Source organism: Rhinolophus sinicus, chromosome 2 (assembly GCF_057876585.1).
Source record: "Rhinolophus sinicus isolate RSI-liver-muscle chromosome 2, RSI-T2T, whole genome shotgun sequence".
Lineage (NCBI taxonomy): Eukaryota > Metazoa > Chordata > Mammalia > Chiroptera > Rhinolophidae > Rhinolophus > Rhinolophus sinicus.
The window spans coordinates 157,252,122-157,279,850 of NC_142502.1; the positions used below are offsets into that span (position 1 = coordinate 157,252,122).

Sequence of the window (27,729 nt, forward strand, 5' to 3'; positions counted from 1 at the left end):
AAAATTATAGTATTAAGGATGGGTCTCCCTCATGACCAATGACACCCAACTGGCAAGGAAGCCAACTGAAATAGGTCTTCTCAGAAGAGTGCTGCAATAACAGTTTCATCATTTTCTTTATGATGCGACTTTCACTTCCTTATTCTATTTGTGTCCACACACTTTGTTAGATTTTGTATGTCAGTATTTTACCAAACATGCTACATGACAGAACCCTTCATATCTCTCTAGTTTAAATAATATAAAAGAACTTAAACCACATAAAATTTTAGAACTTTTTTAGTATTTTATTATTTAATGGCCTTCCAAAGTCTAAGTTCCTTTACTAACAGCTCTGCCTGATACTAACATTCTCTCTCTCTCTCTCTCTCTCTCTCTCTTTCACACATGCACACACACACAAAAAACAATTTATATAGTTACATTCATTTGTATCCAACTAATTCAGAATCTACTATCCTGTTAAAGAATTCTAATCAAGTTAAAATATTCAAAATAATTTTTCTCTACTCTCAACATAATACTTTAAAAATATGGGTTCATGAACATAAAATTTAATGACAAAAAAATGAGGCTCTCAGTCCAGCAATTCTCATGAATGTAAAAAGTTGTTTAGTGTATACTTTAGTAAGTAATATAGCTCCATAGTAAATAAGGAATAATTGCAATTAACTCAGTTCTATTAATAGTGTTTAATACTTTTAAAAAGTCCTTTTCAAATTATATTACTGAATCTCTTCATGTTACATCTTTCAATTTTAATTAACTTTTTTTACCCATATTATAATTCTTAAAGCCCTAAATCTGTTATCATTTGGAAGATAATTTTTTAATTGTTAAAAATTTATATTTAATGCATTATATTATCTAAGAATTCTTATTAGGAAATAAAAAATAACCCTGAAAAAAGACTCAGATCAAAATAAAGTGATAGGCAATTGTTACATCACAACACAAATTTATTCCAATTCATTTTTTCCTTGCACCCCCCACCCCCCAAGCCAACCACTGAATATTTCTTTCCTCATTACCCAGAAAGGGTAATAAGAACAATCAATTCTTTTTTTTTCTAAAGAGCTTTTACTACATTGGAGTGAAAAGGAACCATGCCATCTGTTATGTTCTACCAGACCTGGGAAAAAGTTGAAACCAACCCTTGAACAATTATACCAAGAAACCCTGAAGAAGACTTATAGTCAGTCCCATGTTAAAGCAAGGGATGATCAACCTTGAACTACATGGTAGCATCTGACTTACAGATAAAGTTGTTTCTCACCATTTTTACCCTACTATTCTAGCTTCCTACTTAAAATCATCTCATTGTAAATACTTTAAACATCTGAATTCCTAAAGCATGTGACAAATAATCATGACTTTTTTTGGTTACCTTTAATTAAATATATCTACAGTTTCTAATTGTCTGTTTTACATGATCTTACGACACATGGAAACTTTATTTTTATTGACTTGACATTTTACCTCTCACCAAGAACTTAACGTCATCAGTAAATCAAACAATCTCACAAATGTCAAAAGAACAACCAAAGAGTAGGCCCCATCTCAAATTTGTGGTTTTCCTATCCAATCACTTTAAATTAACCAATATTAAAAACCATTTGACTTGGGCTAAGATAACCCTGGCAAAGGGGAATAGCAGTCATTCACTTAGTTCAAATCACTAAACGTTTTTCATGTAAAAAATATCTATAACAGAGCTAAGACATAGCATAAAAATCCAAATGTTGGTGCATTTTATTAGAACCTCCTGGCAATTACCTCAGTTCTTTAGTATAATTTAAGCTTTGCCTCAGATTAAGATATACTATATAATAAAAGAAATGTCCATTCAATTTCCCTCTCCTTTCCTTACCTCCAATCTCCTTAGGAATGAACCATTTTTATTAACTATAATAAGGTATCATTTCTCAGGACTGGAAGCCACTGCATATCCTAGATTTATTCAACAGTATAATAAGCTTATTATAAGCTCAACATAATCAACATAAAATATTTTAATAGTTTAGTAAATATTCAGATAGTAATGATTTTCTAAATCTTGAATTATTCATTTTTTAAAAAGGAAAACAATTTTGTTAATTTATCACATTCGTAGCAAAATTAAAGTGTAACATTTATTGAGCACATATTATTTGCAAAGCATTGTGTAATAAACCTAAAAAATGCTAGCACTTTAAAGATATTCTGTTAACTCAAAATATCTGATAACTTTAGTAACCCTTAGTAAGAAAAAAAATAAGACATAAGTGGAAGGAACTCACAACCTTTCCTATTGAATTAACAATACATTCTTTGTTTTAATTAAGATTCTCAATTATAAATACTGTCCATCTTATAAAATCCAATACTGAGATTAGAGGGTATAGTCAAAGCCCAAATGTATTGCAAAAAGACGTATGTTTGATTATAATGCTACATGATGTCATGTATCCAGGACAACTGAAGCATTATGGTCTCTTAGGGATAAAACTGCCTCTTGGTCATAGATTTAGGTGACACAGCATGTGATCCATTGTCTCTAAACAAAAAATGTGTGCAGCTGCATTTTCCAGTCAAGAAAGGGGGGTGGGAACAGAATACAAAAGGGTCAAAGATTTGTCTCATAGGGAAACTGTTTTTCAAATAGGAGTTAAAAAAAAAAAAAAAGAAAAAGAAAATTGAGTACAGAAAAAAATTCTGTTGTGGTAACCTTCTACTGAATCCACTTTTCTCCTACCCTAACTTGCCCAGATACATTGTATAAACTATGGTTTAAATGCCACTTCTATCTAAATAATTTTGTACTATTTGTATACAGTATTTATAGAGTTTCTCTAAACATTGTTGCAGCATGTCTAAAAAAAAGTCTAAGTAGTTCCTCAGATTCTTGGGGAAGTTAAAAGGAAGCAATAGCTTTACAAGTAAAAAACTAAAACCTATTTGCTTCTAATCAAGCCTGATATTTTCTGTATAAATACCAAATACTTTTCTTTCCAATGAATCCCTAGCACATAACCCTGCCTTTCACAGAAAAATACTGATTTTAAAAAGCAGTACCAAAGATCTAACTTGTAAACTTCTATTAGTATCTAAAAATATAGCATGAATTTACGTTATCAAATATAATAATAGAAAAGAAGCACTACTAACAGAGTAAATCTAGCTTAGAAAACCTACCTTCTCAACTTTTAAGACTGCAATCAAAGGGGTGTCCAAACAAAAATACGTTAAAGGCTGAAAAAACTGACAACACGGAAATAAAAAAAACACAAAAATAATCACTAATGGAGGAAAATATCCTTAGCATCTAGAAGTGGTAGTAGTATCACCTGTGCTACAAACCATATAGTCACTGGTGAGCCAACCAGCACTTTGGTTCTTTGACACACTTAAAACCTGAAAGACAACAGACCTAATGTCCCAAAGCACAAAGGTAAATTTGGTTGGCATCTGAATACAAACATGGTATTCTTTGTCATCAAAATTTATGTATGTGTTATATGATTTTCAATGCCTTAACTATAAGCCATAATTATTCAGCCAATGAGTAAATCTCTTACAGCCAATTAAACTGTTCCAATGAAAATAAGTATCTTTTCAAAGCACAATCATGATCAGAAATACATTTAATCAACGCATCAAGTGATAGCCTATTTATAGGCCCTGGTGTCAAATTTGGAAAGGAAGAGTAAAACTTAGTATAGTAAAACTGTATTGGTTTATGTAATATACCAATTTTATATGTAATTCTATAAACAACACAAAAGTGTGATTAATTTAACGCAGAATTAAGTCCACTTTAAATAGGAAAAACTAACTCTATATGTTCATTTACTGAAATAAAATATAGTTCTGTTAAAAATTATTAAAGATATTTGTTATTAAACAGATGATCTCCAGAACACTTTAGAAAGTAACACTTGCCCTAATAAACATTCAAGTTTCTGAATAAACTTAAATGGAATATCACCTAAATTCTAAGTAGCCGTATCAACTGCAACTGTACCCAGCTAAGCAGCCCTAGTCAGCACCGCTAGGAGACAGGGTTAGCAACTGAGCAGAGTTTAGTCCCACTTGATAATATAAAGACTATTGAGCGGCGGCCAGTTAGCTCAGTTGGTTAGAGCGTGGTGCTCTTAACAACAAGGTTGCTGGTTCGATCCCCACATGGGCCACTGTGAGCTGCGCCCTCCACAACTAGATTGAAACAACTACTGGACTTGGAACTGATGGGTCCTGGAAAAACACACTTAAATCAATAAAAGTAAAAAATAAAAAAAATAAAAAAAAAATATCGAAAGAGAAATGGCTGTTTTTCTTCTTGGAGGTAGATCAATGTTTGTCACAGTTTTTCGTTTGTTTTTTGTTTTGACCTGTTGAGTTTGAGATGTTTGTGAGATAGTCTAGTAAAGTGGGCTTTTGAGATCTATGTGATCTAAAGTTCAGGAGAGAGGTCTGGTCCGGAGATAGATTTTGGAGAAGTTAAATCTGAAAGCTGCCCATCTCTCTCCATTTCCACGGTTATACTGTTGTTCAGGGCAACACCATCCCTCACTGAGCCACTACAATGGCGGCCCACGTGAATGGTACTCCCTATGGTTGTGTTCTGCACAGACATACACATTGGCTCTGACAATAACTTCCTAAACTAGTCTCCCTGCATCTATGCCTGATCCTCTCTTAATCTGTTCTCAAAAATATATCTAGAGTAATCCTATAAAGTGCAACTCTGATGAAGTCCCTTTCTTGCTCAATCCATCAAGGGGACCCCATGGTCAAAGTCCCAAGTTCTTAACACTGGATACAAGACCCTGCATGCCTTAGCCCGTGTAACCGCTCTGGGCACATCTTTGGCCACTCTTCCCCTTGTTCTCCCTACTTGAGATTTCTGAACAGGCCACGCTTTCTCCTCCCTCAGGTCCTTTCCAAATGCTACTCCCTTTGAGTGAAACACTCTTCATGTCACCTAACCCTGGCTCACTGCTATTTATTATTCACATTTCAGCTTTTAAAAATCTTAAAGGAAACCTTTCCTAACATACCATACAAGAGAGGACCCCAAATTATATTCTTCCATAATATCCTGTATTTTCTGATAACATTTATCACATCTTAGATGGTTTAATACACCTTCCCTAACTGACTAAAAGCTTTATAAGGGAAGAGTTGGTTGTCTGGTTTGTTTGCTGCTCAAATATTTGTTGTCTGACAGACCTTGGTTCTAGCTTTGCTTCTACGTAACTTCGACATCTATAAAATGAGATGGTTGGACTTTCATTCTAAAATCACCTAAATGCTATTAAAAACTGAAACTCAAATACGACTAGTTTTCCTGCAAATACATATGTGGTAAAACCTACATTTCCTTCCTATGTGTACATTTCCTACAGGTCTGAGTGTGTATGTATAAATTATACATATATAATTAATGTAAATGTGAGAAACAGTACTTTCTTACATTAAAAAATACATTGAATGCTTACTGATACCATACATCATTGTAAGTGCTTCACTAGTACTAACTCCTTTACCCATCATAACAACCCTACCAAGTAGCTGCTATTATTAGTGTCCATTTTCTATGTAGAAACTGATAAAGACAGATTACATGGTATGCTCAATATCACAAACCTTGAAGTGGCACAAGTGGGATACAAGCTCAGGGAGTACAGCTCCAGAGCTCACATTCTTTACTACGCTAGCTGCCATCCTGCCTAGATTGCTTTGTAAGTACAAAATGAAAACTGAAAAAAAGCACATACTACCTATCATCAATAAATCTGACTCAATACCTACATCCTCAAGCTAATGCTCCTCTAGTTGAAGTTAGTCCAAACTAGACTAATCCTGTTCAAATACTTCCTGTGCATTTCTCTATTTATGTGCGTGTTCCTACTATTCTAACATCTGGATTGTCTACCTTCCCTGCTACAATTCAGCCAAAACACTAATATTGAAGGCTAAACTTAATGACAACTCCTCCATGTAATTCCCACCCTAACCTCTTTTAGAGATTGTTTTCTCTCTCCTACTAGTGTGTTCCAATTGCATTTATGTCCTCTTTTTACTGTAGTTTTATGTCTCAATAGCTCAAAAGGTATAACAGACATGAAATTACTTGATAAACACTAAAGATCTATAACTTATAAAGTACTTAATTCAGACTAAATCAAACAACCCGGTGAAGGAGAGTAGAAAACAATGGACACAACAGCTCTAAGCAGAGTACTTCAAGCAAATACAACCTAGCTCTAACTTGTTGCCAACAAGATTAAAAATGCAAAGGGGAAATTATACCATAGCGTTAAAGTTTTCTTCAACTAAACCAAGAAGATATTTTTATCATGCTGTATGAAACAAAAACTTGAAGGGTGAAATATGCTTTTTAAAAATATTTACTGCACAATCAACATTCAAGTACAAAACACTGAGCTAGATACTATGTTTTCCATTCTGCTTTGTGATCTTTTCACTTCCTAAATTTCAGTTCTCCACTTACATATTTGGGAAATAGTATTATCACAAAAGAAAGCTTTTTAAACACTAAGTATTTCAATTCCATCTGAATAATATGCTATTTTGAAGTAATAATTGAAGGAAGTCGACAGTAAATCCATTTGTGGAAAAGTTTACAAAAACAAATAGAGGTAAATTCATTAAAAGTAATAGACACAGCATTAATAAACTTCCATTATGACTGTAAAACCCACCCAACCAATCCCAATGCATGGAAAAAGTTAGTTCCTATTTTCTCTGTTCCCACAGTACTCTTGAATCTATGTCTAGAAGAGTATGTCTCACAATGCAATGATTTACTTACATGCACCTGATTCTTAACACACAGTAAGCATTTGATATTTGTTAAATGAGTACCTTCACCTTGTACAAATTATGTAAATCTTTTTGTTCTTCTAAACATCAAGAGAATTTCCCATTAAGCTTTCTAATTATTTTGTATTTCTAATTATCTTTATATAAAGGAAAATCAACAACTAAATTCTCAAAACCATAACCAATTAATAGTAAGCTGTTAAACCCAATTCTTTCTCCATAATTTAAGACTGGTCCTAGATGTACACAATGAAGGTTGGCTTTTAAATACTGGAAAAAGCTAAAGCATTAAGTATCAAAGCAACTAATACATATTTGCAACAAAAAGATAATCCCATGACCCTTTCACAATTTTCTAAAGGATCTTTAATAAATTCTTAAATGCTTTCCAACTAAGAAGAAATAAGGCAAAACAACAGGTTCAGAGCTTTGGGACATGTAAAAATCAGTGGACAGCCTTAAGTGACAATAATACCAGAAGAAATGAAAGTTTTTTGCCAAGATTTTAGGAAAAAAAGATACGACCACAGCCCAAATTAAAATCATCAGGGAGAGGATTATGGGAAGATGGCAGCTGCGGTGGCAGAAAATTTTTGATTGCGCGTGAATCTTCACATGAAAACAGAGCAACTAGAGAGCAACCCCAAAAACCCATGAAGTAACCTTTACAACAAAACTACTTGACAAATTCTCCCCACAAACCCCGAAATACAAAGGACTGAAACAAACCACCAACAGCCACAGACTTATTTTCTATCAGTGTCTAAGTGAGAGAAAGCAAAGGGAAGCAATGAGGTGTCTGAGAGACTTGAGAACAGAAGCACAAAATCACCAACAGGTATTCTGGAAAGCAATGAGACACAATTTGTGAGCAGAAGCTAAAACCAATGAAATAGTGGGTGAGTGCAGGGGTCCACAGCGAGGCCTACAGGCACCAGAAGTAGTCTAGTCCCTTAGAACTCTTGAGACTGACACTTGGGACTCTCTTCCAAGATAGATCCTATACTTAAAGAGAAAGTACTAGGAATGGAAATAAAATTGAACAGGAGACAAACAAAATGAAGGAAAGAGAAAATCCAGATACAAGTGCCAGAGTAGAAGAGAGCCAGGATGTCTCAGAAAGCCATCCACCTTTTTTTGTTTTTAATGATGCACAAAAACAACAGAAGAGAACTCGGTGAAGTTAGAAGAGCTTTCGGAACCAAGCCTCCTCCTAGAAGTTCAAGAAAACCAGTTTCATACAAAGAAAGCAGTCAAAGTATTGATGCTGAATGTCATACAAAGTTACAGTAAGAAAAAAGAAACAGAAAAATAGTCAAACTCATAGAAGCAGGGGAGAGGGGGAAATGGGTGAGTTGTTGTTCAATCGGTATAAAGTTTCCATTATGCAAGATGAATAAGTTCTAGAAAACTGCTGTACAACTTATTGCCTATTGTTTATGAAATTGTATTGTAGTTAAAAAGTTGTTTAATATAGATCTCGTGTTAACTGTTCAAACCACGATAAAAAAAATTAAAAGAAATGAATGAAAATAGGGGGAAAAAATAACATCCTACAGACAATGAAAGCATGCCAGAAAGAGATGCTCACAGGAGAAAAATTAGCTTCTATTTAAAAATGAGCTTAAAAGATTCATATAAGACATGCAAAAAAAATATGTATCAGATTTAGAAAAGTTCAGAAATCAAGTGACAGAGCTCAAGAATTTCAAATAAAATTTTAAAAAATCATTTCAGAAATACTTAAAGGAATACAAGAAAAAAATAAACATATAAGATAAAGCCTTAGAGAAACAGCCTGTGAAAAGGAAGAAAACAATCAAAAAGAAATAAAGAGGGAGGTTAGGGGGGAGGGTACAAGAAGGCTTAACTATAGTGTCTACGGATACATACTTAGGTAATAAAATCAAAAAGAAAATTAAGTGATTTTCAAAAACATCAGCATAGTGGTTATTTTTTGAGGAAAGGGAGTTATGTTTGGGAAGAGAAACATGGAAGGGCTTCTAAGGTGACTGGCAACATGCAATTCCTTAACTTGAAAGATGGCTACATGGGTATTGGACTTGAAATAATAATACATTAAGCTACACATTTGTTTTGTGTGGTTTTCTGCATCTACAGTTTATTTTAAAATAAAAGGAATAAAAAAGGAATTTTGGAAAATAAAAAATTACAGATAATTTAAAACAACTTCTAGATGTCAGATAATTCCAAACAACAGAATATTTTGGAATTATCTTCAAGCTAACTTAACAAAATTACATGGCAAACCAAGATACCAATTTTCCCATAATGTTTTGTCCTGATGTTTGGCAAACAGGACAATGAATTAAACATCTACTATCTTATTATATAGCATCTACCTATTTTGTTTCTCACATGTAACACATGCTTTAGAAGTATTTGACATTTACGTATTCTTAGAATAAATTGCAACCAATACTTAGAATGTATAGAAAAGATTTTTTTCAGTTAAGATGTACTCTAAAACTGGAAACTAAACTCATCTTTGTGACAAACAAACGTGGTAGTCTTAAAATAAATACAATTAAATTCAACAATCATTTATCTAGCACATATTACATATGAGGTATTTACAATTTAGTTGAAGGGATAATACATATAACAGGAATCTATATATAGTAAATACTATAAGAAATACAACGTTCCATGTTTCAGAAGAAGAAAAGGTCATCTTACCTATACAATTGCATTAAAATTCCAACCAGATCCTTCTCATATTCTTCCTATCTACCTTTTTCAATATTGGCAGAATGATATTTCAAAGACCAAAATCCCCTTTTAAAAACACTTCATGAAGCACAGTACACAACAGGCAATTACAATGCCTTACTTGGACCAGGTAGGGAACAAATGAATGAAACTCATCTGGTGTAAGACTGCCAAAAAGAAGGCAGCTACTTACAAGCTAGCCAATTATCACCATGTAGGAACATGAAACCAACATTGTCACAATGTTCAATTTTTCAAGAGATGACAGAACTCTAGATATTTCGTGTGAAATGAATGAATATTTAAATGTTGGCAAATAATACAAAATTTAAAAAAATATTATAAGCCAAATAAAACATAGTTATAGGTAATGTTTGCCAACTATGGCTTACAGAAATGGGTCTGATATTAATATTTCAATAACTGGTCCCTAAATGTCCTCAATGAAAAATGGTTGTCTTCCTAATTCATAAAGGAAAAGTAAACAACTTTTTCCCTTATGTTCTCTTAGAACTTTAGTACTACTATCATTAGTCTGCTAGCAATAGCCAGCAGATGACAAAACATACAAAAAAGTAGAAAAGGAACATTTTAGTCACCTCAAAACTGCTCCACCGACTGGTGCAGCCGTTATGGAAGGCAGTGTGGAGGTTCCTCAAAAAATTACGAATAGAATTGCCATATGACCCAGCAATCCCTCTCCTGGGTATCTACCCAAAAAATCTGAAAACATTCAGAGATAAAGACACGTGTGCTCCAATGTTCACTGCAGCTTTGTTTATGGTGGCCAAGACATGGAAACAACCAAAATGTCCTTCGATAGATGAATGGATAAAGAAGTTGTGGTATATATACACAATGGAATACTATTCGGCGGTAAGAAAAGATGATATAGGAACATTTGTGACAACATGGATGGATCTTGAGAGAGTAATGCTGAGCGAAATAAGTCAGACAGAAAAAGCAGAGAACCATGTGATTTCACTGATATGTGGTATATAAACCAAAAACAACAAAAGAACAAGACAAACAAATGAGAAACAGAAACTCATAGACACAGACAATGGTTTGGTGGTTGCCAGAGGGTAAGAGGGGTGGGGGGTGAGGGGTGGGAGATGAGGGTAAGGGGGATCGAATATATAGTGATGGAAGGAGAACTGACTCTGGGTGATGAACACACAATGGGATTTATAGATGATGTAATACAGAATTGTACACCTGAAATCTATGTAATTTTACTAACAATTGTCACCCCAATAAATTTAATAAAATAAAATAAAACAAACAAACAAACAAAAAAAACTGCTCCACCATTTTTTGGTTGTGATTGTTTTTATCAACAGTTGTGCTTATAGTACCATGTCATGCTTCATATATGTTATATGGTCAATTTTTCTGTTCCTAAAATTGTTTCCAGATTGTACGATAGAATCAAATATATAAATGTATTTGCTCTTTACAAAAGAATACCACGAAACTCCAGAAAAATCAGAGGCCTAATAAAATCTAAAATCTTTGGTACAGTGTCATACAAGTTCCCTAAAAAATCTGGCTCTGTTTGCCACTATTTCACACCACCCCAAGCTTCCTGAATATACCATATTCTTTCCTTCCTTCATGCCGTTAGATGTATTTGCGGCTCTCTATCCCATGTGTTAGAACTGCTGAAAGTCATCTCTCTGGGAGCCTTGAATTATTTGCTTTTTCCATTATGCATCCTATATAGAATCCTATTATAGAACTTAACTTGCTATTTATGATTATTCATAATTACCTGCTCACATTACTATCTCTGCCACTAGATCAGTAATTTTCAAACTTTTAATGCTATCCCCCAATAAATACATTTTTAGAGATCTACTATACACATACATATATAACTGAAACAAAATGAAATAAACTCTTTTATCCTTACCACATACAACACACAGAAATTTTCTATTCTTTTTTTTCTTTTTTTAACACGTTGCGTACGGCGGGGTTTAAATCCCTCGTGAAGATTCTCGTGATCCGTACTCAACGTGTTAAGAAATGCTGGTCACAATTTACTACACTGTTTCCATCACCTACTTAAGAAATATTGAACTAGAATATAAATCCTTGTAGGCAGAACCCCCAATACATTCATTTTTATGCTCTAGCACAGACCATTTAGTAAACAAACATTTAAATGAAAGAATAAATATAGCAGCAGCCTGTACTAAAAAAGTGAAAAAGGCTTCAAAATAAAGCAGACCCATCAGTCACCAAGTTACTTATGCATCTTTGACAAATGACTTAACTTCCTAGAGTCCCAAGAAATAACACCATTTACTTCACTCACTGTAAAAATAAAGTTAGTAGCATTTCTTTCACATAATAGGGGTCTAGAAACACCCGTTTCCTCACCTTACTCTGTATTCTCCCCTACTCCTTCCAGGGGACAGATGAAGATGCAAGCATCTAATATTGGCAAACAGCCATTTTTCAAAGACTTCAGGTTACAGTACAAAGAACATGAATTTTCAAAGTCTGATAGACTTGTGTTCAAATACCCAGCACTGCATTTACATAACTTCTTATTATGCTTTTTTATCTGTAAGAATAAAAAATTTCCTGTAGGGTTTTTATGGGTAATTAAATTATATACTCATGTGTCTAGTGTAATACCATGCCAGAACATAGGAGGCACTCAATAAAAGGTAGTAACTGTTGCCATGATCATTCAATATGATTGTTCAGTCAGCATAGAGGAGGTAACATTTAAACTAGACTTTTAAGGATGGAGGAGCTCAACAAAGGCATGGGGCAGGCATAACGAACAGTAAAACCTTAATTTACAAGAAATCTCTTCCCTTTTTTTTCTGTATTTCCTCTTTTAAATAAACCACATGAATATAAGCTTATCAATGTCCTCACTTTTCTACCTCCAAAGTTATGACTATAACTCAAAATTATATTGTTTCAAAATTCTAATTTAAATGTTAAGTTATGCTCAGTGGGATGTACAATATAGTATGAAAGCTGTAAATGCATTAATACATTACAGAATTTCAATAAGTTCAAAGAGTGTTTTGTACTTAACCCAGTTAACTAGAAAAAATTAACTGAAATCCTCATTCAACAAATCTTTAATCAGATTTTATTCTCCCATAAAATTGATATTGTTCTATTAATAATATTCCCAATGAGTCCCAATGTTAGAATGGCATCACTCTTCTACTGTTCTATTAAGTACAAGTGACTTGGCTCCAAAAAATTTCATCACTTTCACAACTTTGATTAATGTTCTTATTTCCCTCAATCTCACTTTCTTACTCTCATTCTCTTAAAGAAGAGGGCTCAGGGTCTGTGTTCTTTTCCTAATGTGTTTTCCACAACACACCTTTCAAATCTCTTCTCAGAGAAAAAAGGCTTCTAAGTGGCAAAAGCACCAAATAACTCTGAAAATACAATCAAGAAGCCAAGAATCTTCTTATACCATTAATTATTTTCATATCTTACAAAGAGAAGCCAAGAATTTTCTTATACTACCTGCAAACTTTGTAAGATACGAAAGTAATTAATGGTAATTAAACTGTCCTGGTAATTTAACACTAATACATGTGCTTAGGGAGAATCAAAGTAATTTTCCATTATCTATGTTGGTAGCAAAAAGGTGGTTATTTTTATGGTACATACATTTAACCTTTATGATAATAGCATATCTTCTGGGTAATTCCTTAAGAGCTTTATTTAGACGTTTGTGCCTTACAGTAATACTATGTTTGTAACCGCCAGTGAAATCAAGACCTGTGTAGGTGACAGGATAAATTCTATTTTATGTTTACATCAGGCAGACTCCAGAAGAGTACAAATGAAGTCTCTAGCTCACCACTATATTCTTAACACTTTAATACAGTAGGTGCTCAATAAATAGCTGAGTTTAATGTTTATTTATGGAAAAGCAAATTAGGTTGAGGGAAATAAAAAATACACAAATCAAAATTAGGTTAAGGCCTAGAGCATGGGCTGTGCTTAGTGGCTTGATTCAAGCGTGGAGTATGGAATAGGTGCGGAGGCTGGGTGTGAAACCTGGCAAACAGGTGATCAAGATTAACATAATCAATTGTATCATACTGTTAATATGTACCCTTGATGTAATATGATGAGAATGGATGACACTTCACCTCTGTTGTCTCGTTCCCTAAAACCCAAGACTCCAGTCTAATCATGAAGAAAACATCAGACAAATCCCAATTAAGGAACATTCTATAACATTTCTGACTAGTACTCCCCAAAACTGTCATCAAAAATAAGAAAAGTCTAATAAATTGGAATTCTAGAACAGAAAAAGGACACTAGGGAAAAACTAATGAAATCTGAACAAAGCATGTAGTTTAGTTAATAGTAATGTAGCAATTTTGTTTCCTTAGTTGTGACAAGTATAAGAAGTTAATAATAGGAAAAACTGGATGACATATACTCTGTGTACCATCTTGTAACTTTCCTGTAAATGTAAACTATTCTAAAATAGTTTATTTAAATAAAAAAAGTTAGGTAAGGGAAATAAGGAATACATAAATCAAATCGCTTGGAAGCAAATGATAATAAACATTCTTTTGGTCCCTTTATATTTGGTGGTAACACAGAGATAGCATTCTCATACAGTGGAAATAAAGTTATTAAAATAATATTGGTATTGTCCAAGTCTACAATATTAATTATGAAGTCACATATGACCAAAGCAAATGTCCCTTGAATTCTAGCTTCCCAAAGCATCATATTTAGTCCTCAACACTTCAATTATTAACTGTTACTAAAATTTGTGTGTAACATTAGCTGTCAGCTCTGTATTGACTAGATTATCCCACACCTCTAAACTCTAGTAACTAAAGGTCAAACTTAACCTTGATATTTCCCACTCACCTTATACTCAACTAACTAAACTCACCATCTTATTCATGATGCTATTTTTCCAAATCTTCTTCTCAAAGTCACTCATTTTTTTATTCAATAGCTCTCTCTCCTTCCCATTCCTCTCTATTCCCACAGTAAATAATTAGTCCTGCACGTTGTTATGAAATGAAACTTACTCAAATAAGGATTTTATCATATCATTCCCAGGCTCAAACGTCATCTTTTTCTCTTTTTGGTACTAAAACATATTTAAATTCAGAAGTGATGTCTTCAAGGCCATCCATAATTGGTTATTCTTTTGTACACTTCACTTGTAAAGAAAGACCTTTCTGTCTGTCTCTCTCTACCTTTATTCAGAAAATAATCAAATAGTCACAATATATCTGAAAAGATAAGAATTTTCTGGGTGGTCAAAGACTTGGTAATCTTGAGATAATATAACCTAAAAAGACAACTAACAAAGAATATGGGATTTTGCTTTATTCAATTCTGGGTCCTCAGTTCCTACAACAGTGCCTGGCACATGTTAAGAAACACTTATTAAATGAAAACAAGGCAGGGGCAGCCAGTTAGCTCAGTTGATTAGAGCGCAATGCTCATAACACCAGGGTTGCCGGTGGTTTGATCCTCGCATGGGCCAGCGTGAGCTGCGGCCGCCACAACTAGATTTAGATTGAAACAACTACTTGACTTGGAGCTGATGGGTCCTGGAAAAACACACTTAAAATAAATATGTTTAAAAACAAAAAATGAAAACAAGGCAGTACACAATGCTACACCTCTTAAAGAATTATGGGCTATTAAACAGGGGAAAGAATTTTCAGCTGGAGACATGAAGGCAGGTCTAAAAGTCTATTATTCTAAGGATCTCAGGGCAATCAAAATTTCAGCCAAGCCTCAAGCTTGAGTAGCTCTTCAGTAGTTAAGAGGATGTGTGTAGGTACATTTCAGTGGAAAAATGTTATATCAGCAAAGGTAAAAAGTAAAATTGTTATACCATGTTAAAGTAGTGAATAATAAACAGTTCCTATAGGTTAGTGGAAGATAAGATGGGAAAAATCAGGGACCGAAGTTTGAAAAGTCTGGAGAAGAATTTGGTATTCATAAAAGGTTTTGGACATTAAATACAATCTTCAGGAAGATTAATCTAATGGACGTAACATGAAGGTTAGACTTTAGAAAGCAAGAGCCTTATTTCTTCAAGAAGCCGCCCCTATTTATTCAAGCCCTCTAGTTTTCTTCTCTTAACTCTTACAGCACCTGCCTGCATCATAAAATTTAACTCATAACTATATTCTCTCACATTGTAAACTCTTATTTTCATGTGTGTTAATCTAGTCTCTTCAAGAATTGGGATCAAATCTTAGACCTCTTTTTCTTCCCTAAGAAATAAGCAAAGCATTGGGCCCTCCAAACTTTACTTTTGGAGGACATTTTTGTATTTATGCAAAACTCAGTTACTAAAATGACAACAATCAAAAAGCAACACACACACACACACACACACACACACACACACACACACACACAGAAGAGTAGCTAAGCAAGAACCTGCCGTAAGAAGAAGATTAAGTCCTGTTTGAATGGCACTTTTTAAAGTTTCATTTGATAGTTGGATCCCATAACTAACAATGTAATTATCTTCCAGCACTGGTTTTCAGTGCTTTTTGCTTTATATATTTCAGGACCTCATTTACTTTTCTTTCTTTCAGTGGTCAGTGCACATACTCATTTCTCAATTGAATTATCTTTTCTGCACTGAAGCCTCCCCAATATTTTTATTTAACAACTTCACTGATTGAGAACCACTGTCATGGCATAATTAAAATTCTAATAAATGATGCTGCCTAACTTCTCTACACAATTCTTTTTTTTATTTTTTTTACACATTCTAAATGTTTCCTGTGGTTTAGCACTTTTCAAGTAAAATCGATTCAAATAAAAACGTTATAGAAATAATTCAAATCCACCAAAGCATTCACAAAATGAAACATGATGCATTAGTAACCAGGGATTGTATTTAAATTCTAAATTTTTCCAAATCCAAATTTGGATTTTTTTATCTTCAACCCTCAATTTACTTTTATATATTCTAAAAATTAAATTTCATGGCTTTAAAATAAAATCTGTTCATGTTAACATTCATGTTAACTGCTGATACTTTTCCAAAAAAAAAAAAAAAAAAAATCTTAAGAAAGCACACACAAAAACCAAACGAGTATTTATTTCATCCCTAAACAACTACTTTCACTGGTAACATATTTATCTCTTTTCAGGTCACAGTTTTTATGTAAAAAGAAAAAAATTGAGATTTTTATGAAACTACCAAAAAGAAGTCCTCCAGAATGTGATCATTTCTGATTACATTAGAATATCTCATTAATGGTTTTGAAAGTCAAACGATTTTTTTCCCCAGAGTTGGGAAACTCCATAATGTACTATTCTATTCCCTACCACTCCTTAATGGTATCTAATGCTGCTGAGATTTTAAAGATGAATCATCAAAACGGCACAGAATGGCAAAAATGTCAATAGGACTGCAAGGAAACAGGTAAGTCTTACGACTCAGATATATATGTACAGTTCAGCTTTTTCCATTTCCCCATCTCAGAAAACACCCAAATAAATGTGGGTGCAAAGCTACAGCACGGTTACAAAGCCCCTGGCTACCAGTGAAGCCTCAGCCCTAGTGGCGCTAGGGGAGTCTTTTACACTCGGCCGGCCACGTGGCTGTCACAATCAGAAGCAAGACAGGAGAAACAGTGTAAACTAACCTGAAATAAATAACCGCCCTCCTCCCCTACCTTGGAGTTGGGGTAGAAGAAAGTGTCATTTTTTTGCACGCTAAGACTTTTTTTTTTCCCCCTGTAAAGAGAAAGAGAAGTACAGGGCGACTTTAAAGAGACTTTAAACAGAAAGTCAAAGAAGATCCCGAGAGTGTGCCTCCCATGAATTAGATACCCCAACTCCCGCGAGCAGCAGTGGAACAGAGGCGTTCTGCAAAGGGGTAAATGAGGTGGAGTTGAGTAAGATGGAGCATTATGCACATGGGCCGCTTTCCCCTGACTCCCACGGTCCTCGCAGGTCCCACACTCGCAGCTGCAGCGGTGGGGCGAACTCAGAAGACTGAAGGGGCTCGCAAACTCTCACCTTCCTAGGAGAGAGGACTACATGGCAGAGGTAACCACGGTCCCGAGAGAGCAGGCGAACAGGAAGTGTCCATATTGCAGCGCTGAAACACTAACTCCCACCCAACCAAGGAAGCCACCCTCAGAGGCCCGCAGGGCGCCCGCTGGAGAAGAGGCCAGAGGGTGCCGGGGTCTGCCACCCCCACATCCAGAATCCTAACCTGTCCACCCCAACGGCCCGCCGCTCGAAGTTCACTTCTGGCGGCGACCGGCGCCTCCCGGGACACTACTTGCCCCGGCCCAGCCAGCCCGCCTGCGGCCCCGAGGACTCCACGCCCCGCACGTCTTGCTCCACTACAAACCTGGGGAGGGGCGTTGCAAAGACGCCCAAGGGGCTCGGGGCACTTCCCCAAACAGCGGATTCACCGAGTCGAGCGCTAAACGTCCTCGGGGCCACCTCCGAGCCTTCCAGGAGACACGGCACCCCTCGCCGCGGTTTTCGCCGCGAGACACCGCTCCAGGGGTGTCATTAACTCTCAGGAAAAACTCCGAACTCTTCACGGGGCCGCACTCTCCTCAGTGCGACACTCTCGCGGAGCCCACACACACGACCCAAGCCACGCACTGGGGAGACCCCCGCGCCGGCGCCAATTCCTCACAGTACAAAAATGTCCGGGCGCGTCACGGGACAGCTGCCTCCGGGCCCCACGCCCGAGGCCGGTCGCACGCGCTGCCTCAGCGCCCGGGAGCGTAGCCGCGGGCCGCGGCGGGGAGCGAGGACGCCGCTCGGACCAGGACTCACCGTCAGCTCGACCGCCACAGCGGGGAGGCGAGGGACAGGTAGGGGAAGATACAATATGGCAGAGCACCGCAGCTGCTCCCGGCAGCTTCCAGAAGCCGCCTCCGGGAAGACGCGGCAACTAGCAGGCAGCGGCAGCTGCGGTGGCGGCCGCGGCAGCACCACATCCCCCTCCGGCTCGCTTCCTCCCTCTCTCTCAGCCCTCCCCCGTTGCCACGGCAACGCGGCGCCCAGGAGATTAGCCCCACCTCTCCCTCCCGTCCCCGCCTCCCATGACCTCTCGGGAGGGGTGTTTGGCCCGCCCCTTCCCGTCCCCTCCCATCTCCTACCGCAGGGCGGGGCCCGGAATCCGGAGGCCGCCCAGAGCTCCGGGTGGAGGAGGAAGGGGGTGGCCGGAAGGGCGGGGCTCGCACGGAAGGTAGGGCGGAGACGTGGTGGGTCAGTGCGGGTTTCGGGCTGAGGAGGGTTTGGGGAAGGCGGGAAAATGAAAGGGCTCGCCTGTCCTGGAAAGGACCTATAGGAGTGCGGCGGAGCGCAGCGCGGCCGCTGACAGGCCGGGAAGGCACAGGGGTGGAGCGGGTGAGGGTGGCAGTCTCGGCCGGTCGGACCTCGGTGTCTGTGCTGGGATTGCAGCGACAGCCCCCAACAGCCCGAGCTTTTGTGGGTTTCCCCAGAAGCTTTCCGCAAGACCTTTCCGCCATTGGCGCGGTTTTTTGAAAGCGCTTTAGAAACTATAAAGCATTAATATTAACTTAGAGTATTATTACCCTCGCTGACTGAAATTTTATGTTGAAACTGAGCTCAGCGTGTTTGTGGTGAAAAACAACTTTGGAATCAGAACCAGAATTTATTAAGACTAGAATTTACTGAGTGCTCACTAAGTGCTAGGGACTTAGTCCTATACGTACATTGCCCTAACTATAATGCTTACACATTGTGTTGCCAGGTAAAATACCGGAATGCCCAGTTAAATCTGAATTTCAGGTAAACGTAGAATAATTTTTTAATGTAAGAATGTTCCATTTGGGATATTCTTACTGTTTGGAAATTTTTGTTTGTTTGCTAAATCTGCCAACCCTATTCTAACTCTTACAAATTCCCCCTTTACAGATAAGGAAACTGAGGCTTAGAAAAATAACTTGTCCGATATAAGGTGGCAGAACTAAGGATCCGTTTTGTTATAATTATGATACTGATGATTAAATCTCTGAATATCTAATCCACATCTTCAAAGAGCAGTGATACATCACAAATGTGTTGAATGGATTAAAAGAAAAAGTATATGAAAGAAACTTGGGCAGTGACTGTTGCATAGTAGGTGGTAATAGAAGTTTGTTTCCTTCCTGAATAATGAATGTTAACTGGATAGTCACTGTGAGCCAGGATCTAAGTATAAAGTGAGCTGAGTATGGAACAAGTTGTGTACTGACAATAAAACAAGTCAAGCTGTGGGGATGACAGAGATGTAGAAGAATTAATGGGCATCAGAATATATGAAAACAAAAATGTGTTTGATTTCCTCATTCCACAAATAAAAACGACTGCATTTATATGATTTGTCCAAAGTCATCTACTAGTTCCATTTGTTTTTCATTATACTGTCCTGAAGGGTCTCATAGCAGCATTCAAAGTAAGAGACTATGAAGCAAATATACAATGCACTTCAGCTGAAGCAACAGTTGCTTAATATTCCCCCTTCAGAGCAATTACTGTTGCCTTCTCATGTGGACAAATTGAAGGACGTTCCTGAAGGAAAAGTGTAATAGAAAGGGAGCAGAGGAAAGAGGAAGGGAAGATTGAGAGCAAGTGGCTTTTGGAGACCCACAGCCTCCTCAGAGACATGAGTCTTGTTTTATCTCTGCTGGCCATTGTCCTGGTGGCCATTAACATATAAAGGTCTTCATCACCTTACAGATTATTATACTAATCTTATATATTGAATTTAAGTTTCTATTTTTCCTTCTAATCTATTTTAAACTCTGGTGGCCAAACAGTCCCCCTCAATTCTAGAAGAATTGGAGAATTCGAGATCTGGAAGTTATATATACTTTAGAGGTATATCATCCAGGAGCCAAATGTATCATGGGTAAGAAAAAAAAATCCAGAAACGATATGTATCTTGTCAAAAGCCAAATGATGAATCTACTGCATCCTCATTCACTAAGTTCTCTGTACTGGTCCTCTTTACTCACTGATTTACCCCCAGAGAGGCTGAGCACATTTAAATAGTCTCTGTGGGTAAGGTTCAGGTCTCTTAGGAAATGTGCTACACTTCTTTAGAGTCCAGGGACACTAGTATACTTAGAGGCTTTTCTAGAGGACTTTGAACACCTACCAAGGAAAAGCTCTGATTAAATGTAATGATGATTCAGAGCGAGTAGCTTTCCCCAGGAGTTTATAAGAGTAAGAAGATTTGGAAACCAGAATTTAACTCTTTAGGAAAAAGAGGATCCTGGCATTCAAGATCTCTTATAAAGGTGTATTATTATTTCTCCAAAATACTTTAAAGAAGCATATTCAATAGTATACTTTATTGCAAGACAAATGCGTTAGAAAATAAATTGTTTAAAATGCTCTCATGTTTAGACTGAAAAATGACAGGAACTCAAATATATATGTTTATATTTTAAGTGTATTTATCATTCTATTACATTTATTTAACAAAAGACTTTTTGATCATAAATTGGTGATTCTAAAAACAACCAGTTAACCGATAAGGAATCTAGACTTCAAGTCTCTTGAGATCAATGATCATGTCTTTAGACTAAAAATTAGTCTAAATTCTTAGAACAGCTTTTGGAACAGAGGTGATGTTCAATAATACTTGTCAATAAAAGAAGTAACTTTCCTCAAATTACATAGTATCAGGACTAGCATACAACATTTCTAAGCATTGGTCTGTCTGCCACTTGGGTTAAAAAGGTAGAATTGTGAATGAAAGTCTTTTTCAATGCACTTCTTAAAAGCAACTACCTGTATTTAATAATATCTGCATGTCTATTATGTCCTGGTGTTGGCAGTAATATGAACCAAACCTCCTACTGAGGACACTAGAAAAACTCAACAAAATATTTAAAAATTCACTAATTGAAAATAAGAACTCGATGATATAATAGTATATTAGACACAAATAAGATAGAATTAGTGAACTGTAAGATAAGTCAGAATAAAATATGCAGAATGAGGCACAAAAAAGAAAAAGGATGAAAAATACCAAAAAAAAAAACAAAACAGGAAAAGCATATAGAAAATATCATGATAAAGTTAAATATATACATAAATGGAATTCTAGAAGGAAAGAAAGGACAGTATTGGGCAGAAATAATATTTGAACTAATGAATCCCCTGTCAGGATAATTTGTTTTAATCCACACAATTGACATATAGACACATTGTGAAAAAACTGCTTAAATCCCAAGACAAAGAGAAAAATCTTAACAACAGCTAGAGAAAATGAGTTGATCTTTAAAGAAATAATAATTACACTTATAACTTACTTTTCAACAGAACTATCTGAAGTCAGAAAATGATGGAATGATAACTTTAAAGGATTGAAAGCAAATAAGTTAACAATAAAGGTGAAATTAGGAAATTTTCAAACAAACAAAATAGAGTATTTGTCACTAGCACAATGGCATTTTTTAGGTAAAAGGAAAATGTTCCCAGTTGTAAGGTCAGAGATACATGAGGAAAGAAAGATCAATCAAAATGATAAATATGTGGCTAAATAAATGAATATTGATATTGTCTATAGGTATAAGACAACAATAGTAATGTCTTCTGTATTTAAAAATATATAATAAAGGTATAAAACTCAGGAGAAGATAAATGAAATCAAGTGCATTGTCTAAGAGGATGGAAAAAGTTATAGTTAATAGTAGACTGATAAGTCAAGATGCATCTTGTAATCTCTAGAAGAATCACTGAGACTAATAAAAAGCTATCTATTAGTCAAGGTTTGCCAGAGAAACAGAACCAAAAGAATGTGTGTATATACATATATATGTATATACATATACATATATATATATGTATATATGTGTGTGTGTATATATATATAAATATATATGTATGTGTATATACATGTATGTCTGTGTATATGTATATATATATATATATATACATACATATATACATATATATATATATATATATATATATAGAGAGAGAGAGAGAGAGAGAGAGAGAGAGAGAGAGACTTATTTTAAGGAATTTGCTCAAGTAATTGTGGAGGCTTGGTAAATCCAAAATCTGTAGGGTCGGCTCGCAGGCCAGAGACTCGGAAGAGTTGCAATCTGAGTCCAAAGGCAGTCTGCTAGCAGAATTCCTTCTTGCTCAGGGAAGTCAATCTTTGGTCTATTAAGGCCTTCAACTGATTGGATGAGGCCCACCCACATTATGGAGGGTAATCTGCTTTATACAAAGTCCATCAATTTAAATGGTGCTTTCATTTAAAACTACATTCATAGATACATCTGGAATAATGTTTGAACAAATATCTGGGCAATGTGGCACAGCCAAGTTGACACATAAAATTAACCATCACGCCATTCAATTTTCCAATTTAAAAAGGAGAGAAAGGGAATGGAGTAATAAAAAGTAATCAATCTAAATACAAGATAGGAGAAAAGTGAGGACATATAGCAGTTAGGACAAATAGAAAGTACTTAAGATGGTAGATTTAAACCCAAATATATCACTAATTACCTTAAATGAAAATAGGTCCTAATTTAATGAAAAAGATTGTTTTGGTTAGCTATAGCTATGTAAAAAACTACTCCAAAATTTAATAACTTTACAGCCATTTTATTATATTTCATGATTCTGTTGGTTAGAACTTTAGATAAGAAACCAAAGGGATGGCTCATCTCATCTTTGGGTGATGACTACTGGGGCTATAATGTCCCCGCTAGCTTCTTCTCTCTTATGTCTGGCACCTCAGTTAGATTGGCTCCAATGGTGGTGGTTAGGTGGACCAGCTCGAAGGAGAACATATGTATGGGTCCTTGGTTCTCACTTTTGATTGTGTTCTTTGGTTTCTATATAAGTAGTTCCATGACATTTTCTTCTCCACATGGCCTTTCCAGATAGTCTTTCCAGAGAGATAGACAGACTTCTTACACATAAGCTTAGGGCTTCCAAAGGATTAGACTTGGAACCAGCATATTGTCACTTGTGCTACATCTATTAGATAAAGCAAATTACATGCCCATCCCAGAGTCAAGGGGTGGGAACTATATAAGAGTATAAATATTAGGAAGTGTGATAAACCAAGGGCTACCCATCCACGTAACCAGCTAGCACAGACTGTGAGACTAGACAAAAAAAAATAAAAAATAAAATAAAAAATCATCTACGTAAAATAAATAAATAAATAAAAATAAATCATCTATGTGTTTTTTTATAAGGGATATATCTAGAACGTAAAAATAAAGAAAATTTGAAAGAAAGGGTAAGAAAAAAACGAAACCACGCAATACCACCAAAAGAAAGCTGGAATAGCTATATTAATATCAGATTAGGTAGACCCTAAGACAAAAAGCACTACTAGGTATAAAGAGAGATTTTTCATAATGATAAAGATTTAATTTGCCAGGAAGATAAAAAATTTTAAATTTTATTCTCCTAAAAACATAACCTCATGGTACATAAAGCAAAAATTACAGAACTACAAGGAGGAATATAAAAGCGACAATTTTAACAGGAGATGTTAATATATTCAGTAAATAATAAAATAGACAGATAGAAAATTCACTAAGGATATAGGTTTGAACAACACGGTTAGCAAGTTAAGTGTAAAGGCATATTGGGTACATTTCTATAGTCCTTTACATAGAAACAAATTCATCAGTTTGTATTATTTCTGCTTTGGTTCATGAAGCTGGAAAGAACATCTAAAGATCCTGAACCTTCAGGCTGGTGAGAACCTATCTCTATTTTGTAGATATATTTACCATGTGTACCTTTACCTCATTCTTTAAATAAACATATTAAGTTCCTACTATGTGCCAGGCCCTGTACTTAGCACAGAGATGAAATGTATAATTAAAACTGCAGACAAGCAAATCAGAAAATATAATGTGGTATGAAAAGTGCAGCAATAGAGCTTTACATAAGGAGCAATGGGAACCAAGTCTTAACTCAGCCACAGGAGACAATGCTTGAGCAAAGTTTGAAGAAAGAAAAGAATGTGGAAGAGAAGTGGCAATGTGGGTGTGGAGAGTGGAGCCACACCTAGCAAAGCCTAGTTGTGTGAGAACGTGACAGTTCGTCAAAGAACTGCCAGTCATTTGGAATGTCTGGAGTATAAAAGGTTGCTGGAGTTAGGAGTTACTGGTTGCAAGAAACACAAGCTCATGCCAGTTAGCTAACGTAAAGGAGAAACGAATATAAAAATAGGCAGGGATTATGTGAGACAACTGTGGGAAGCACAGCCAACATTAGAAAAGGTCTTCCTCCTTTCTCTTCATCTGATCTCTAGTCTCAGCATTTCTTTGTACGTCTGCTTCTTTCCCTCTGTAGACTGGCTCCTTTGCTCACTTATCTGCTTGCATGTGGGCTACTATTGCTGTCCCAAATAGTGGCTCCAGCTCTCCACCTCTGGCCCCCATCCAGTTTGCCCAACTTTCCGGTTTAGCAACCCACAGTTATTACTTAACTCAGTCTCAGGATCCCAATTCCAAATTCCCAGGAGCTGTAATCTAATTGGTACAATTTCAACATGCATGTAGATCAGGGGTCAGCAAACTATGGCCTGGGGCAGAGGGTGGGCCTGTCTTCCGCTGTTGTAAGTAAAGTTTTAATGGAACACAGCCACACATTCTCACTTACATATTGTCTATGGCTGCTTTGGCATTATAAGGATAGAGTTGAGTATTTTTGACAGAGAACCTATAGACTGCAAAGCTGAAAATATTTACTATCTAGACCTTTACAGAAAAAGTTTGTTGACCCCTGCATTAGATAGTTGGATGTGGAGACGTAGGGCTTTATAGAGGCTTAGTAGGCGTCAGCTCTCGTAATTGAAGCTCTGAGAGTGGATCACCCCTCACCCCTTTTTGCAGAGAAAGGATAATGTGGGGAAAAGGCAGCTGAGGAAATATTTTGAGAAAGGAACAGTTTGAAGTCTCTAACATAGGAAAGAAAATAATCAGTCTCAAGTATGCACTGAATTTTTTACACAAAGAGTGGAAGAGTGCAAGACAGTTTTTCCTTAATCTGGAGAAGTTCATTAAGATGCTAAATATAGGAGAGCATATCACTATAACTACCTTTAAATAACTCACTTGTGGCAAATTTCCCAGACCCTCCATAGTTAGCTCTTGCTGAGATGAACCGGCTGAAGCACAATGTTCACTTTACAGAATTTTAAATGCATGTTCAGAAGGTTACATGTTATTCACCTTTCAAAAGAGAAGAGAGAAAAGAGGCCCTGAGATAATGAAACAGATAGATGGAAAGACAGAGGCAGATAGACTGAGACTTGGGGGTCAGGGAGAGAAGAAATCTAGAATGTACCATTTTGGTAAACTTAAGATGGTTGTGGGGGAAATCTTTCATAAGCAGTCTTTTTGGTTGAGTAGAAGAACGATTAGAGTTTTAGTAATCTTAAGAGATCATTCTAGTCCTTGCTACTCAATGTGTGGTCTGAGGACACTCAGCAGCATTGGCATCACCAGGGAGTTTATTAGAAATGCAGAATCCCAGGGCCCATCCTAGACCCCCTGAATAAGAATCTGCATTTTTAAAGATCCCATAGGTGATTCATAAACACATCACAGAATGAGAAATTAAAGCACTGAATTGGCACAGTCGTTTTTAGACCCTTCAAAGTACAATAGTTGTGATTTTGTTTTGTTTGAATGAAACCTTACATGGAGTCCAGCTCTATAAAACAGGTCAAAGTGGGCCTGCTCTGATCAAAGATGGGCAGATGCTGAAAAGGCAGAGAAGGACTAGAAAACCTAGGCATTTCCATCCAGTGTTCCTCCAGGAAAACGGTTTGAAAACCATTGATCTAACAGAATGAGCAGAAGTAATAGAATCTTCAGGGCCAGGCTCTGTCAAACTCCCAGGCCTTCTTCTAGTTCCACTCCATTGAGAACTTTGTGCTACAATGAATCCCTGTTAGTGATGGGATATGTCCTGTCCTGAGAGAGTTGGAATTTTTAAAGACTTGGAAATCACTGTTTAGATCCCTTCTCTCAGCTTAAAGATGGGGAAACTAGGGCTCAGAATGTGACTAATGAAGTACCATTAAAACACAGCCACATTTAAAACTATACTAATTGCTAAAAGAAGATGCTGCTGTAGACTGAATGCTTTTATCTCCCCAAAATTCATAGGTTGAAATCTAATACCCAACGTGATGGTATTAGGATGTGGGACCTTTGGGAGGTGATTAGGTCATGAGAGTGGAGCTCTAAGGACTGAGATTATGAAGATGGCAGACTATGAACCAGGAAATGTGTTCTTATCACTGAATGGTGGGACTTCCTAGCCTCTAGAACTGTGAAAAATGCATATTTATTGTTTATAAGCCACCCAGTCTATGGTATTGATAAAAGTGAACTGACATCTTGGGATGCTTAACCATGGAGCTGGGAGGGTTGTGGGGTGGAGCTGGGCCCCCCTCTAGCCCTGACTTCCTGTTGAACTTTGTGGTAACTTCTGGGGGAGGGATGCTAATAAATAGAATAGCCATCTTGGAACTGGTCATTATTTTCCTTCCTCGTGTAGGAACTGGTTGGAGCCCCAGGTTGGAGGTGTGTGTTTCCTGCTCTGCGGTGGTGGTTTTTGTTTCTTTTTCCTTTTTCCCCCCCGAATAAACCGTTTTTCTTGTGGATTTATGTGGAGAGTTATTTTGTGCCAGTTGACAGTATTTTGGTATAGCAGCCTGAATAGACTACGACAGAGGCAAATTGAAAGCTTCAATAATTCTTAGGGAATAAAGAGGTTCAGAACATGCTTCTCTGAGATGTGCCACTTTAGCATGTGAAGTAATTTGAGCTGAAGGCAGTCGTGACTCTGTGGGCTCATGAGAAACTTTTACCTCTCCTTAAAATTTGGGGCTTTTCCCATAATAAGAGTTATCACCAGGAATAACTTTTTGTGACCTATCTATAGGGCAGGGTAAACTGAACATTTGTTCTTCTTATCATCCTGCAAATGACCTTCCTCTCATTTGAAGCCCCACGATGCCTTAACTCAGCTGAGAATGCTATATATACCCTCATTTTAACTTTCAGTCTCTGAACCTCTCATATATGTGCGGTCTGTGACTCTCTCATGTACTTGGGGTTCCCATACATAGGTATGTAATTAAATTTGATTATTTTCTCTTGTTCATCTGTTTCATGTCAA

At 36.5% G+C, this 27,729-nt stretch overlaps 1 protein-coding gene across 2 annotated transcripts in view; it reads right to left on the minus strand.

The window, feature by feature from the left end:
• Positions 1-18,549, minus strand: part of FOXN2 (forkhead box N2) — a 51,567-nt gene extending 33,018 nt beyond the window's left edge. Inside the window, exon 1 of one of the 2 annotated variants that reach the window (XM_019719143.3) lies at positions 18,370-18,549. The gene's annotated coding sequence lies outside the window, so the exon portion shown is untranslated. Of the gene's footprint in view, positions 1-17,929; positions 18,335-18,369 lie in introns of those variants that run through there. The other variant, XM_019719149.3, reaches the window with a different exon arrangement.
• Positions 18,550-27,729: the final 9,180 nt, after the last annotated feature.